We start from the raw sequence: 14,692 nt of genomic DNA, 5'->3' as shown, positions 1-14,692 counted from the left end.
CCATCTAACATCAGCTACAATATCCCTAGTACCACGACCCCTTCTAAACCCAGCCTGGACTTCTGGCAGTTCTCTGCTGATGTAGTGTTCCAGTCATTTTTGGATAGTCTTCAGTAGAATCTTGCTTGCATGTGAAATCAATGATACGTAGAAGACACAAATTTAACTAACAAGTTAAAAGTACATGAGTCAAAAATTAAAAGCAATAGTATTCCAAGTAGAGGCACAGTGGCAGAAATCAAGTTACAGAGGGAAGGTACTTCTTACAATAAAAGGCCTATTGACTAGCACTTTTTCTATTATAGTATAAAGGTTAGGAACCACAAGATGTAGAGGCTCAACTATGTCATTTGTTGATCTTAAGTCCTGGACCAAATTGTATCTACCACTGGGATGTTTTACAGCTCTGAAGTCTGCATGCAAGGCAGAGGTGAAGTAAGGAACTGCTTATGAGGCTTTCCATCCATTCCAACAAATAAGAAATAGTGAGAAGAGTTGGAACCTCAGAAGGCTTTTAGGACCAAATAGTAGGCTCTTGTGTCCAGGAGAAAACGAATATACTTACCAGTAATGTTAATGCTCACCCACAGCTCTTCTGGGAGGATCTAAATCGTTGAAGCATCCTCCTTTATTTCCAGCTGGGTAGATATTCTTAATGAAATTCAATCTGTTCTAACTAGTTCAATATTGACAAATACCATTTACCTTTCATTGATAATTAGGATGTACTTATCTCTATTCAATCTGTACTAGCTATTTCAATATCGACAGCTACCATTTACCTTTTCCTGATAAATAGAATGTGCTTATCTCTCATTGGCATCTTGGTGTTTACAGACCTCTGTAATGTTATTTTTTTATTAAACCAGATTACTCAAGAGCATTGTACCTATGCTCCATGTTGATGGTAGTGTTATGTGTCCTCGAGCTGACTATAACTCATAGCCTATGCTATATAGCTGCAGGTATGTATAGAATAATATTAAAAAAATTTGTTTTGGTTTTGCTGTTCTTGTTATGTGCCATCGAGTTGCTTGCGACTCATAGTAATCCTATGTACAACAGCCCTAAACTCTGCTCTGTCCTGTGCCAATCGCACTGCCTCTCACACACCCATCCCAATTACCCCAGTCACTGAATCAGTCCACCTCATAGGGGGTCTTCCCCTCTTGCGCTGTCTCTCCACCCTACCAACCATGATGTCCCTCTCTAAGGACCGGTCCCTCCTTACGACATGTCCAAAGTATGTTAGATGGAGCCTCAGAATCCTTGCCTCCAAGGAGCCACCTGGTTTAACCCTTTCCCGGATGAATCTGTTTGTTTTCCTAGCAGTCCGTGGTACCCTCAATACTCTTCTCCAGCACCACAGCTCAAAGGCATCAATTTTCCTTCTATCCTCCTTAGTCATTGTCCAACTTTCTGATGCATAACAAGTGATAGCAAAGACCATGGCCTGTATCAGATGCACCTTAGTCTCCAGAGAGACACCATTGCTCTTCAGTACTTTGGAGAGGTACCTAACCGCAGGCTTTCCCATCGCAATACGTCTTTTGATTTCCTGGCTACTGGTGCCAAGAGTGTTGATTGTGGAGCCAAGCATACTAAAGCTGTGAACAATCTCATTCTCTTTACCATCCATCCTGATGCTACCAATTGGTCCAGTGGTGAGAATCTTTGTCTTTGGTTTTATACTTACTATTTGTGTTGAATATGCAAAGATGTTTGAATGTGTGGAATGCATCAAACTGTGGCTAACTCTGAGAAGAATGGGAATCCCAGAACACTTGATAGTGCTAATGCAAAACCTATACTTGGACCAGGAGGTAGTTGTCAGAATAGAGCAAGGAAAGGCTGCTTGGCTCAAAATTGGGAAGGGTGTATGCCAGGGATGTGTCCTATCTCCTTATCTTTTCAATCTATATGCAGAACAGATTATCCAGGAGGCTGGGCTTGATGAGGAGAAATGTGGCATCAGTACTGTGGCATCAACAATCTGCGTTATGCAATTGACACAACCCTGCTTACTGAAACTGAGGAGGACTTGAAGAGCTTGCTGCCGAAGGTCAAGGCCTACAGCCTTCAATATGGATTGAGGCTCAATATCAAGAAAACAAAGATTCTCACCACTGGGCCAATTGGCTGCATCATGATAGATGGTGAAGCGATTGAGATTGTTAACAGCTTTAGTGTGCTTGGCTCCATAGTCAACACTCTAGGAAACTAAAAGACATACTGCAATGGGAAATCTGATGTTAGAGACCTCTCCAAAGTACTGAAGAACAATGATGTCACTCTGGAGACTAAGGTGCCCTGTAATACAGGTCTTTGTAATTACTTGCTATGCATCAGAAAGCTGAAAAATGACTAGGGATTGTGGATTCCCTGGCATAGTGACAGCTGGGCCACAGCTGAGATCAGAGTCCAGACAGGACTGAGCACCCTCTGGAAACAGAGAGTTCTGCACCCTCCCCCCCCACTCCCACTGGAGGAGATACTGGATGTCTTCTGCAAACAGAGAATTCTGCCCAGCAGAGGGGATGCTGTGTCTGAACTTTGGTCTTAGTTTCAAGATTAAGTTTACCCACTGTTACGTTTGCAACACTTAAGTATGAGGAAAGTATAGTCTCTGGAGATAGACCACTTTTAGGAGGATTGGCTTGAACTAAATAAAAACCATAGGGAGACTAAGAAAGTGACCTTTTCACAGTGCTAAACTGTTAGAGGACCTCTGCCTCAGCCTTCCCTCTTTTTCAGAATTCATTTCTTTGTGTCCCTGCTTCCTTTCTGCAACCTATTTGCAACATCTGGCACCCGAACCAGGGACCTGAAAGAAGCAGCAGTCTCTTTCTCTCTCTCTGGCACTGGAAAACCGAAAGGTAAGTGAAGTCTTTTGGAAAAATTTTCTTTAGGCAGAGTCATGAGGATTTCCTCACCCCTTGGAAGTCAAGGGTAGAAGTACAGAATGTTTCATGAGGATTCCCTCTCCCCTTGAAGGACAAAGTCAAGCCAAGAAAGAGAAAGAAGGGTGTTGCTGGATAGATTTTATATTTTATAGGGATTGGGGGGGGGGCTGAATTTTGATAGAGGGTAATGTGCTGTAATGGAGTGGGGGGCATGTTGGGAGGAGGGCAGAGAGGGGCAGAGGAGTTTGAGCCCTTTATCTGTGACTTTTGGTCAAGAGGTTAGGGGAGGATGGTATGTGGGATTATTTACTGTATGGGGTCAGAAAAAGAAGAAAGATGATGTTTTATCTGCAGGTTAGGGTTTGAAAAGGAAGGTGATGTTTTAGTTTCAGAAGACTTAAGATTTATTTTTTAACTGATTGGTTAGTTATGAGCGTAGGATAGAAATTTTAGCTGCAGTTTCAGGCTGAGAGAGGCTGGAAGGAGAAAAAGGAAGGGGGCTTTTGCATATGGCAGTGGTGGTAGTAGATCAAGGAGGAGGGTAGGAGGTGCTTGGCATCAGAGAGATCAAAAGTGAGGAAGTTTTTGATCAGAAAGGCGAAAGGGTTTAAAAAGAGAATTTGCTAAGTATGACGATTTTGACAAAGAGAAGGACAGAGAGCAGTGAGCAAAGAAAGGGATTTTTTTGACCATTTGCCATTGCATTAGTAGAAATTGTTGAAGTCTCTGAGAGTGTTGAACTCAAGTGTTCCATTTTAGGGCTATTGAGACCCATTATCTAATTTATATTATGGCTATGCCATGTTCTTGCAATAAAAGAGTTATCAAGGTAGCTGAGGAGACACCTCCAGTGGAGGGTACTGAGAAGGGCAGAATTGTTTGGTTCTAGTGATGGGGAGGGGTAAGTAGTGGAGGTTCCCGGGGGGGGGGAGAGAGACTCAAGGGAATAAGGTTTTCTTTAATTACCTTTGATTTTCATGGGAAGATCTGCTCACAATGTGGGCAGGAGATGCGAGAGAGGAGAAATGCTGCTATTTACCTTGAATTGCTCTGGTGTTGTTTGGAAGGACAGTAATGGCAAGAGGCAGAAAACTCCTGAGAAGGGTGTCTTCTTCTTGACAGTTCATAGAGCGGTGGTCAGGAGGCAGATGATGCCATGTAAGATCATAGGACTGGTTTTGGGGAATGTCCTGACATAGGATTTTCTGGTTTTGGAAAATATTCTGACATAGGATTTTTGAGTTGAGCTTCAACCTCCATTTTTATTTTTAGCCTAAAATAGATCACACAAGGTCTCTTTTTCTTAGTCTTTGTCTGGATGTTCTCCTGAGAACTGTCCACCATGGATAACTCTGCTGGTATTTGAAATAACATTGTTGTTGTATACTGTCAAGTTGGAATCCACCCACAGCTGACTCTCTAGTAGGTTTTTAGAAGCAGTAAACCACCAGGAAAAGATTGCTCATCTTTCTCCTGTGGAACAGCTGGTGAATTCAACTCCTTATCACTAAGCCACTACAGCTGCATTTGAAATACTAGTGGCATGAAACATCAATGGCATGATCTTGGAAAAAGAAAGGGATGACCTCACGGTAGTGGCTGGAGGTGGAGTCAGATGTCTGGATGGGGAATGGAATAAGGAGTAGTCCAGCTTTAAAGTCTGTGCCCTTTATGGGATATAGTACCCCTTTCCTGCTTCAAATCCAGGTAAGTACTGGCAATGATACATTCACCTTGGTGAATATTGTTTAGGGGAAATTAAAGGGAAGGAACATATTTTGGTTGAGTGGGGTAGAAAGAATCTGAGGTGAAACATGTATGACAGAGAAATGTGAACCAGCTGCTAATCTGAACCAGAAGTCTCTAGATAAAGCATCATGTTGCCCTGCCTCACTCTACTTAACCAGGCAAGAATCCTTGCAGATACTGGAAAAAGATACAGGGTTTCTAATCACAGGGAGATGTGAGTTCTTTTTTTTTTGAATATCAAAAAACTGCATCACTGTAAGAAAAATTTGGATCATAAATGCACTAGCTAGCTAATTCCTCAGGGGCACTGAAATATAATGGCTGAAAAACTACCCATCCTCCCTTTCTGGATAGGGAGCTATGAACTCTTGAGAAGAGGAACATCTTATCTCATAGTGTGAATTTAAAAGGCTAGTATAGATCTATGGGATCTTTCTGGGGGCAAAATTATTTTCCAAACACTTAATTTAGCATTTTTTTTAAATTCCTCTATGTTCTGAGATTTTGGTAGGATTCCCTAAAGGACTGTTGTCTACGACTCATATAAACCTTCTATCAACAGATATAAACCTTGTCGTAGTCTGTGCTATTGTCATGATCTCTGTGATGCTTGAATCCATTGTTATAGTCACTGTGTCAGCCCATCTCACTGAGAGTTACCCTCTCTTTCACTGACTTTTCTTTGTCAGCATTATCTTTTTCCAAGGACTGGCCATTTTCTCCTAAATAATGGCAACTTGTTAATATTTCTTCACTTTGCTTTTACAAAGATAAAGATTTCCAGCATGCTTCCACCCAGATCTGGAGATAATTGTACTTATTCAATATGCTTAATATATTTTAAAAGTCTACCACTTGACTACTAACCAAAAGATTGGTAGTCCAAATTTATTCAGGTGTCTTGGAAGACAGACTTGGCAATTGGCCTTTGAAAACTCTGTGGGGCACTTCTACTCAACCCGCATGGGGTCACCAAGAATCAACTCAGTGACAGCTAACAGCTAATAATGATCAGGAGTCTGGAAGTATTTGAAAAGTTACAGTTTTCAGGATGAAAGTAAGGATCTTGGTTGTGACATCATCCCTATTAATTACTCCTTTGCAAAGATCTTCCTGAATGGAGAGAAGGTGGGTGTGTCTGTGTTATATTTAACATAATGATGAAAATATTTTAATGATAGTTTTCACTTCTGTAATTTGAGATAGCTTAGAATTCTTAAAAGTGTTTCCATTAGATTTAATTAATCCCTACTGGGAAGAAGTCAAGTGCCTACATTTCACAGAAGAGGAAAATGAAGCACAGGAGAAGATGCCTTAAAAAAGAAAAGATTTTGGTTAGAATAGTTTTCTACATCCACCTCAATGATGAGCTGAACCTCTCTCCTTTGCTTAACCAAAAATTGACATTTGACACATTTTTAATGAAGAACATGAATTTGTTTACACCTTGAGAGGTAAGACACCAGAGCCAAACTAGCACACTTTAGAGTCCATAATAAATTATTGTTTATTAAAATCAGTTTATTGGGTTATCTAAACAAGCAAGCAAAGAAACAAGGAAATAAATCCTTAAGGATTCAGGTGAGCTATACAACTGAGAAGTTGTGATTCTGTTTCCTAGTTTAGCCATTTTTTAGTTCCTAGTTATGTGTGAAATTATTCCAGATCAAAATAGAAAATTTGCATATGGATAATTACAATTGTCTATAATTTTGCTTAATTTATATGTGGGAGAAGGATGGGCAATTTCCTCCAATGCGATTAACTGCCTATGAAAACCCGCCAGAGGGTCAGTTGCACTTGATCATCAACAACAACAACATCTGGGGAAGGGGACTGAATTTTGTTGATGTAGTCCACAGTGAGTTGATCTGCTAACCCCAAGGCAGTGTCTTGATTTGGATCCACCAACAGCTCTATGGGAATAAAATGGACAATCTCTTCCCATGTAACTTACAGCCTCCAGAAACCCACCAGAGGGTCAGATATGAGTCAATTATGATTCAATGACAATGAATTGTTGAGTTTGAGTTATATCTAGGGGCCCCTGGATGGCACAAATGGTGAAAGGTTCTGTTACTAAGGAAAGGGTTGGCAGTTAGAACTCACCCGAAGGCCTCTCCAAAGAAAGACCTGGTTATCTGCTTCTGTAAAGGTTATAGCCAAGCAACCTTGACTCTGCAATGCACAGGGTTGCCGTGAGACTGAATCAACTAAATGGCAGTGGACTTGGTGTTTTCCAAATGGAACAAATGGCTAACTACTTGACTACTACTGAATGAAAGATTGATTGTTTGGATTCAAGAGATATCAATCCATCAACAAAATGGATTATGGCAAAAGACCAGGCAGGGTTTCTTTCTATTGAGCATACTCAACAGCACTTAACAACAGAGGAGTCTCAGGCTAAAGTCCTGACAACCTGCTTCTACAAAGTCACAGTCACGGTAACCCTATGGTTACTGCTCCCTAAAACACTCATCATTATGAATGGGAATCTACTTGGTGGTCACTTGATAATATCCAGAGTGGCTGTGTGTGCTCTAGTTGTGGCTGAAGAGATATAAATGGAAACGGGGGGTGGGGAAGGGATGCAGGAAGTGGTGGTGGGCAGTGTGGGAAAAGCTTTTTCTTTTTCTATAGAAAAAGATATATGTGACTAGTGTCTACCTCTCCCCTGCTTCCTCAGTTGAACGCAGATGAACTCTTGGAGTTGCAGCACAGATCTGTGGTTATGGTCAAGAGCTGATGTCATTGAGTAGCTTAAAGGCTATTAGTCACAAACCTTTTTCCAGAGTTTTCATTTGTATCTCTGATTTTTTAAATGTTCTTTTTAATATCTCTGATTTAATAAAATATTATCACATTTGTCTCTGTGTTGCCACCTATCTCAAGAATTTTTTGCCATAGAGAAATAAATTACTGCTTATTTTTAAAAATTAAAAATACTCCCATCAACAAACAAATGAATAGAGAAGCTCTGGCATATTCACACAGTGGAATACTACACTGCAATGAAAAATAAGGAACTCATGAAATATTCAAAATGGGTGACTCCGGAGGACATTATACTGAGTGAAATAACTCAGTCGCAAAAGGATAAATTTGCATAGGGTCACTGTCGTAAAATGGGACTGACATCGGGGTTGAGGGAAGACAGAAAAGGAGGGGAGGAATGATGTATATTGCATTAGAACAGGTGAGGGAAAGAACTATTTAAAAGGGACATATGAATGAGTGTTCTTGTCGTTACAGAAGGCCAGAGTGAAGGCTGCATAGTGTAGTGGACTTGGGGGGAGGCATTGCATAACAACTTTCGGCTATTCTTTTAATTCTCTGTTGGCACCTGTTGTTCTTTTACTGGAAGCACAGGGAAGAACTCAAGATACTAAAGAGTTGAATAGAAGATTTCAAAAGGCAGCACGGGATGACAAAGCAAAATATTACAATGAAATGTGCAAGGAGTTGGAGTCGGAAAATCAAAAGGGCCGAACTCGCTCAGCATATCTTAAGCTCAAGGAACTGAAGAACAAATTCAAACCTCGAGTTGCTATAATCAATGATGCTTTCGGCAGAACGTTAAATGATCCCGGCAGTATTAAAAAAAGATGGAAGGAATATACTGAGTCACTGTATCGAAAGGAATTGGAAGACACAGAAGAATTTCATGAAACAACATATGAGCAAGAGCCTATGGTGATGAAAGAAGAAGTTCAGGCTGCTTTGAAGGACATGGCCAAAAATAAGGCTCCAGGAATAGATGGTATACCAATTGACATATTTCAGTCAGCAGATGCTGCCCTGGACGTGCTCACCAAGTTGTGCCAAGAAATCTGGAGAACGAACACTTGGCCAACTGACTGGAAGAGATCGATATTTGTTCCTATCCCAAAGAAAGGCGACCCAACCAAATGTGGAAACTACAGAACAATTTCACTGATTTCACATGCAAGCAAGATTTTACTGAAGATTATCCACAAACGACTAGAACAGCACATCAGCAGAGAGAGAATTGCTGGAAGTCCAGGCTGGGCTTAGAAGGGGTCATGGTACTAGCGATATTGTTGCTGATGTTAGATGGATCTTGGCTGAAAGCAGGGAATACCAGAGGAATGTCTATCTGTGTTTCATTGACTATGCAAAGGCATTTGACTGTGTAGATCATAACAAACTGTGGCTGACTCTGAGAAGAATGGGAATCCCAGAACACTTGATCGTTCTAATGCGAAACTTATACTTGGACCAGGAGGCAGTCGTCAGAACAGAGCATGGTTCCAAATTGGGAAGGGCGTACGCCAGGGATGCATCCTATCTCCATACCTTTTCAACCTATATGCAGAACAGATTATCCGGGAGGCTGGGCTCTATGAGGAAAAATGTGGGGTCAGGATTGGTGGATGATTTAACAACAACCTGCGTTATGCGGATGACACAACCCTGCTTGCTGAAACTGAGGAGGACCTGAAGCGCCTGCTGCAGAGTGTCAAGGACTGCAGCCTACAATATGGATTGAGGCTCGATGTCAAGAAGACAAAGATTCTCAGCACTGGACCAATTGGCAGCATCAGGATAGATGGTGAAGAGATTGAGATTGTACACAGCTTTAGTTTGCTTGGCTCCACAGTCAACAGTCTTGGCACCAGCAGCCAGGAAATTAAAAGGCGCATTGCCATGGGAAAGTCTGCTGTTAGGGACCTCTCCAAAGTACTGAAGAGCAGTGGTGTCTCTCTGGAGACTAAGGTGCGTCTGATACAGGCCATGGTCTTCGCAATCACCTGTTATGCATCAGAGAGTTGGACAATGACCAAGGAGGATAGAAGGAGAACTGATGCCTTTGAGCTGTGGTGCTGGAGAAGAGTATTGAGAATACCATGGACTGCTAGGAAAACAAATAGATTTGTTCTGGAGAGGGTTAAACCGGGTGGCTCCTTGGACGCAAGGATTCTGAGGCTCCGTCTAACTTACTTTGGACATGTAGTGAGGAGAGACCGGTCCTTAGAGAGGGACATCATGCTTGGGAGGGTGGAGGGACGGCACAGGAGAGGAAGGCCCTCTATGAGGTGGATTGATTCAGTGACTGGGATAATTGGGATGGGAGTGTCAGAGACAGTGCGATTGGCACAGGACAGAGTGGAGTTTAGGGCTGTTGTACATAGGGTCGCTATGAGTCGCAGGCGACTCGACGGCACATAACAACAACAACAACACAGCAGATATCATATCACTTCATAAATGCTTTTGCTTTCCCCTAATGGATAAGAATTGTAAAAGCAGGAGGCGGGTGGCACAGAGACCGACATGGACAGTCTGATGTTGTAAGGACAGGCAACTTAACAGCTTAACTTCTGCGAAAGGATCCCCCCACTCCGTGGTGCCCCAGCCCCGCACCCCCCCCCGTGGAGCCCCAGACAAACATTTGCAACCTGACCAAAGTACTCACACGAGCCCTCAAGCCAGCCCTGTCAGTGCAAGCCATACAGCTGCAACCTGATTGAGGTCCCTGCAGGTCTGCACAAGGGCAGGTAGCCCCACCAGGCACAAGAGGGACAGCTACAAATGGATTGAGGCCCTTGCACGTGCCCACCTGGAAACTAACTCTGCCAGGTGCCAGCCAGACATCTGCAACCTGAGTGAGGTCACTCACATCCCCACCCGGGCAGGTGTCCCTGCCAGGCATGATCAAGACATCTGCAAACTGAATGAGTTCCATGCACGGGCCCACCCAGGCAGATAGCCCCCTGGCCAGGTGGAAACAGGACAGCTGCAGCCTGAGTGAGGTCCCCCTGTGTTGCATCTGAGCACACAAACACCCAACATACATGGTGCTTGTGCCTGCCCCACTTGTTCCTCCCTGTCCCAGTCATCTAACTGCCTTTAATCCCCAGCAACTTGGTCTGACTTAGCTGTAACAATTATCCAACAAAAGAGGGCACTTTCATAGGCTATTAACAGACACTTCCCTTGGTCCAGAAGTTCAGACAGAAACACAGGCAACATAGCTATTACACCATCTTCTGTAGCAGTAGATAAGGAGCATATCATCACCTTAGGCATGAAAAAACTCTACCACAGAATTATCATGAAAGAAACAGGCCACCTCACAAGCTACACAAGCACAAAGTAAGATGTCACCCCCAAAACGTGACATAGTACCAAGGATTTCCTGAAGCCAAAAAGTCTGATGGAACTTTCTGACACAGAATTTAAAAGAACAATGATTGAATATTTTCAATGGGTGAAAGACAAACTTGAAGAATTACATGACACTACAAGCAAAAATCAGGAGGAGCTTAAAAAAAAAACCCACAAAACCAATCCAAAACCATGCAGATAAAATGAACGAGACATTAGAGGCACTGGAAAAACAAGAAACCAAGATCCAAAATATAAGGTTTCAGATGCTGTCAACAGGATGGAGGGACACATGAACATAGTTGAAGAAAGGGAACACAGAATCAGTGAAAGAAAATAATTGTCAGCACTGATCTGCTAGAGCAAAAAGGAGAATCAAAAAAGAAGGAAAAAGAGGAAAATCTAAGAATAATGTGGGACACCATCAAGAGAAATAACATGCACATCATTGGAATCCTAGAATAGGCAGAAGCAAGTAAAGGCACCAAAAAAGTTGTGGAAGAATTAGTAGAGGAAAACTTCCCAGGCATAACGAAGAATGAGAGAATATATATTCAAGAAGCTGAGCAAACACTATATAGAATAGACCCCAAAAGGAAAACGCCAGGGCATATCATAGTTAAATTTTCCAGAACCAAAGATAAGGAGAGAATCCTGAAAGCAGTGATGAAGAAACAAGGAGAAACATATAAGGGAGAGCAGATAAGATTAAGTGCTGATTTCTCAGCAGAAATCATGCAAGCAAGAAGAGAATGGAAGGACATATATCAAACACTCAAAGAACACAACTGTCAACCAAAAATATTGTACCCAGCAAAATTATCCATCAAATATGAAGGAGAGATCAAGATATTCCCAGAAAAACAGAACCGAAGGGAGTTTGTAAAAACAAGACCAGCATTGCAGGAAAGACTCAGAGATGTCCTTACAGAGGTACCAGCAAAAGCATCATGGACCAAAGTAACTAGCAACAACACCAAAAAGAACTCAACACAATGATAGCAATAAAACCTTGTCTCTCAATAATCACACTGAATGTGAATGGTTTAAATTCACCGTTAAAGAGAAAAAGAGTACCAGATTGGATAAAAAACTAAAATCCATTGATATGTTGTCTACAAGAGACACACCTGAAAAATGAAGATAAATAAAAGACTAAAAATAAAAGGGTGGGGAAAATTATACCAAGCAAATGGCAACCAGAAAAAAGCAGGAGTAGGGATATTAATCTCTTATAAAAGAAATGTCAATGTAAAAAGCATCACAAAGGACAAGGAAGGTCACTACATAATGCTGAAAGGGTCAATAGAACAAGAGGACATAACAATAATAAATATCTATGCACCAAATGAAAGACCTGCAAAATATATAAAACAAACATTAACAAAACTGAAGAGGAAATAGATAACACTACTATAGTACTTGGAGACTTCAATACACCCCTCTCAAGAAAAGATAGAACTACCACAAAGAAACTCAACAGAGATACTGAAGAATTAAACCATGCAATAAACCAACTTGACCTCATAGATATTTATAGGCTAATGTACCCCCCAAAAGAACAGAATACCTTCTTCTCCAATGTGCATGGAATGTTCTCCAGTATAAATCACATTCTAGGTCACAAGGCAAGCATCAATAAATTAAAAAACAAACATGGAAACAATACAAAGCATCTTTTCAGACCATAATGCTACAAAATTAGAAATCAATAACAAGAAGATAAAGGAGAAAAAACCATACATTTGGAAGCTGAACAGCACCTTGCTTGAACATGACTGGATACTAGAAGAAATAAAAAACGAAATTAAAAATTGTCTTGAAACAAATGACTGTGAAAACACCACTTACCAAAACCTCTGGGAAACAGCTAAAGGAGCAATCAGATGTCAATATATAGCAATAAGCAAACACATCAAAAGGCAGGAAAAATTGACCATTAACTCTCTAACGCAATATCTCCAGCAAATTGAAAAAGAACAGCAATAAAACCTGACACCCTCTTAAACATTGAAATTATAAAAATTAGAGCAGAAATAAATGAACTACACAACCAAAAAACAATTGAAACTATCAACAAAACTAGGAGTTGGTTTTTTGAAAAGGCCAATAAAATCGACAAACCATTAGCAAAACTCACGAAAGCAAAGAAGGAGAAGACACAAACAATACGAATAAGAGATGAATCAGGCAACATCACAACAGACCCAACTAAAATAAAAAAGCTAACTAACATTAGATTACTATGAAAAACTATACTCAACAAATATGAAAACATAGAGGAAATGTACAAATACTTAGAAATGCACGACCTACCTAAACTGATGCAAACTGAAATTGAATATCTGAACAGACCCATTACAAAAGAAGACATTGAAAAGGTAATACAGCAACTTCCAACCAAAAAAAGCCCTGGACCAGATGGTTTTACAAATGAATATTATCAAACATTCAGAGAAGAACTGTCACCAATTCTACATAAACTATTTCAGGAAATAGAGAAAGATGGAATTCTCCCAGATTCATTCTATGAAGCAAATATATCCTTGATACCAAAGCCAGGAAAGGACACCACCAAAATAGAAAACTATAGGCCAATACCTCTTATGAACATAGATGCAAAAATCCTGAATAAAATACTGGCCAATAGAATTCAATGATATATCAGAGAAATAATTCACCATGACCAAGTGGGATTCCTAACAGTTATGCAAGGATGGTTCAACATAAGGAAAACAATTAATGTAATTCATCACATTACCAAAGCAAAGAACAAGAAACACATGATACTATCAATTGATGCAGAAAAGGCTTTTGAAAAATCCAACACCCTTTCCTGATTAAAACACTCAACAAAATAGGAGTAAGATGGGTTCAATAATGTATACTGCAAAAAAATAGGAGTAGAGGGGAATTTCTTCAACATAGTGTAAAGTATTTATGCAAACCCAAGAGCCAACATTGTTCTCAATGGAGAGAGGTTAAAGGTATTCCCTTTAAGAACAGCAACTAGGCAAGGATGCCCACTATCACCTCTCTTATTCAATATTGTATAGGAAGTCTTAGCGATAGCAATAAGACAAGAGAAGGAAATGAGAGGTATCAAAATTGGCAAAGGGGAGGTAAAAGTAGCTCTCTATGCAGATGATATGATAGTATACCTAGAAAACCCTAAAGAGTCAGCAAGAAAACTATTGGACAGTGTAGGTCCTTCCTGTGCTTCCTCTCTCTTTCTCTTGCATCTGTGATCAGGCCGACATGGGCAAGTGTCGAGGTCTTCGTACCGCCAGGAAGCTGCGCAGCCATCGGCGTAACCAGAAGTGGCACCATAAACAGCACAAAAAAGCCCATTTGGGCACAGCTTTGAAGGCCAACCCCTTTGGAGGAGCATCTCATGCAAAGGGAATTGTGTTGGAAAAAGTGGGTGTTGAGGCCAAGCAGCCAAATTCTGCCATTAGAAAGTGTGTCAGAGTCCAGCTCATTAAGAACGGCAAGAAAAGCACAGCCTTTGTACCTAATGACGGATGCTTGAATTTTATTGAGGAAAACGAAGACGTTCTTGTTGCTGGATTTGGTCGCAAAGGTCATGCTGTTGGTGACATTCCCGGAGTCCACTTTAAGGTTGTCAAAGTGGCTAATGTATCTTTTTTGGCCTTATACAAAGGCAAGAAGGAATGGCCAAGATCTTAAAGTTTTGATGAAAATGTCATACTAATAAATTTCTATATGAAAAAAAAAACCCACAAAAAAACACCAAACCAACTATTGGACATAGTTGATTAATTCAGCAAAGTAGCAGGATATAAGATGAACATACATATGAGATATCATTTCACCCCAGTCAAAATAGCAAAATTTAACAGAACAGCAAGCAACAAATGCTGGCGAGGTTGTGGAGAAACTGGAAC

General features: G+C 40.9%; 1 pseudogene; it reads left to right on the top strand.

Annotated features, from left to right (window-relative positions):
• The first annotated feature begins 14,042 nt into the window (after nt 1-14,042).
• On the top strand, nt 14,043-14,474 carry LOC102873955 (annotated as a pseudogene).
• Nucleotides 14,475-14,692: the final 218 nt, after the last annotated feature.

The sequence above is a fragment of the Elephantulus edwardii genome, unplaced genomic scaffold, assembly GCF_000299155.1.
Source record: "Elephantulus edwardii isolate Elephantulus edwardi_28Jun2011 unplaced genomic scaffold, EleEdw1.0 scaffold00152, whole genome shotgun sequence".
Classification (NCBI taxonomy): domain Eukaryota; kingdom Metazoa; phylum Chordata; class Mammalia; order Macroscelidea; family Macroscelididae; genus Elephantulus; species Elephantulus edwardii.
This window is presented reverse-complemented; position numbering and strand designations above follow the sequence as displayed.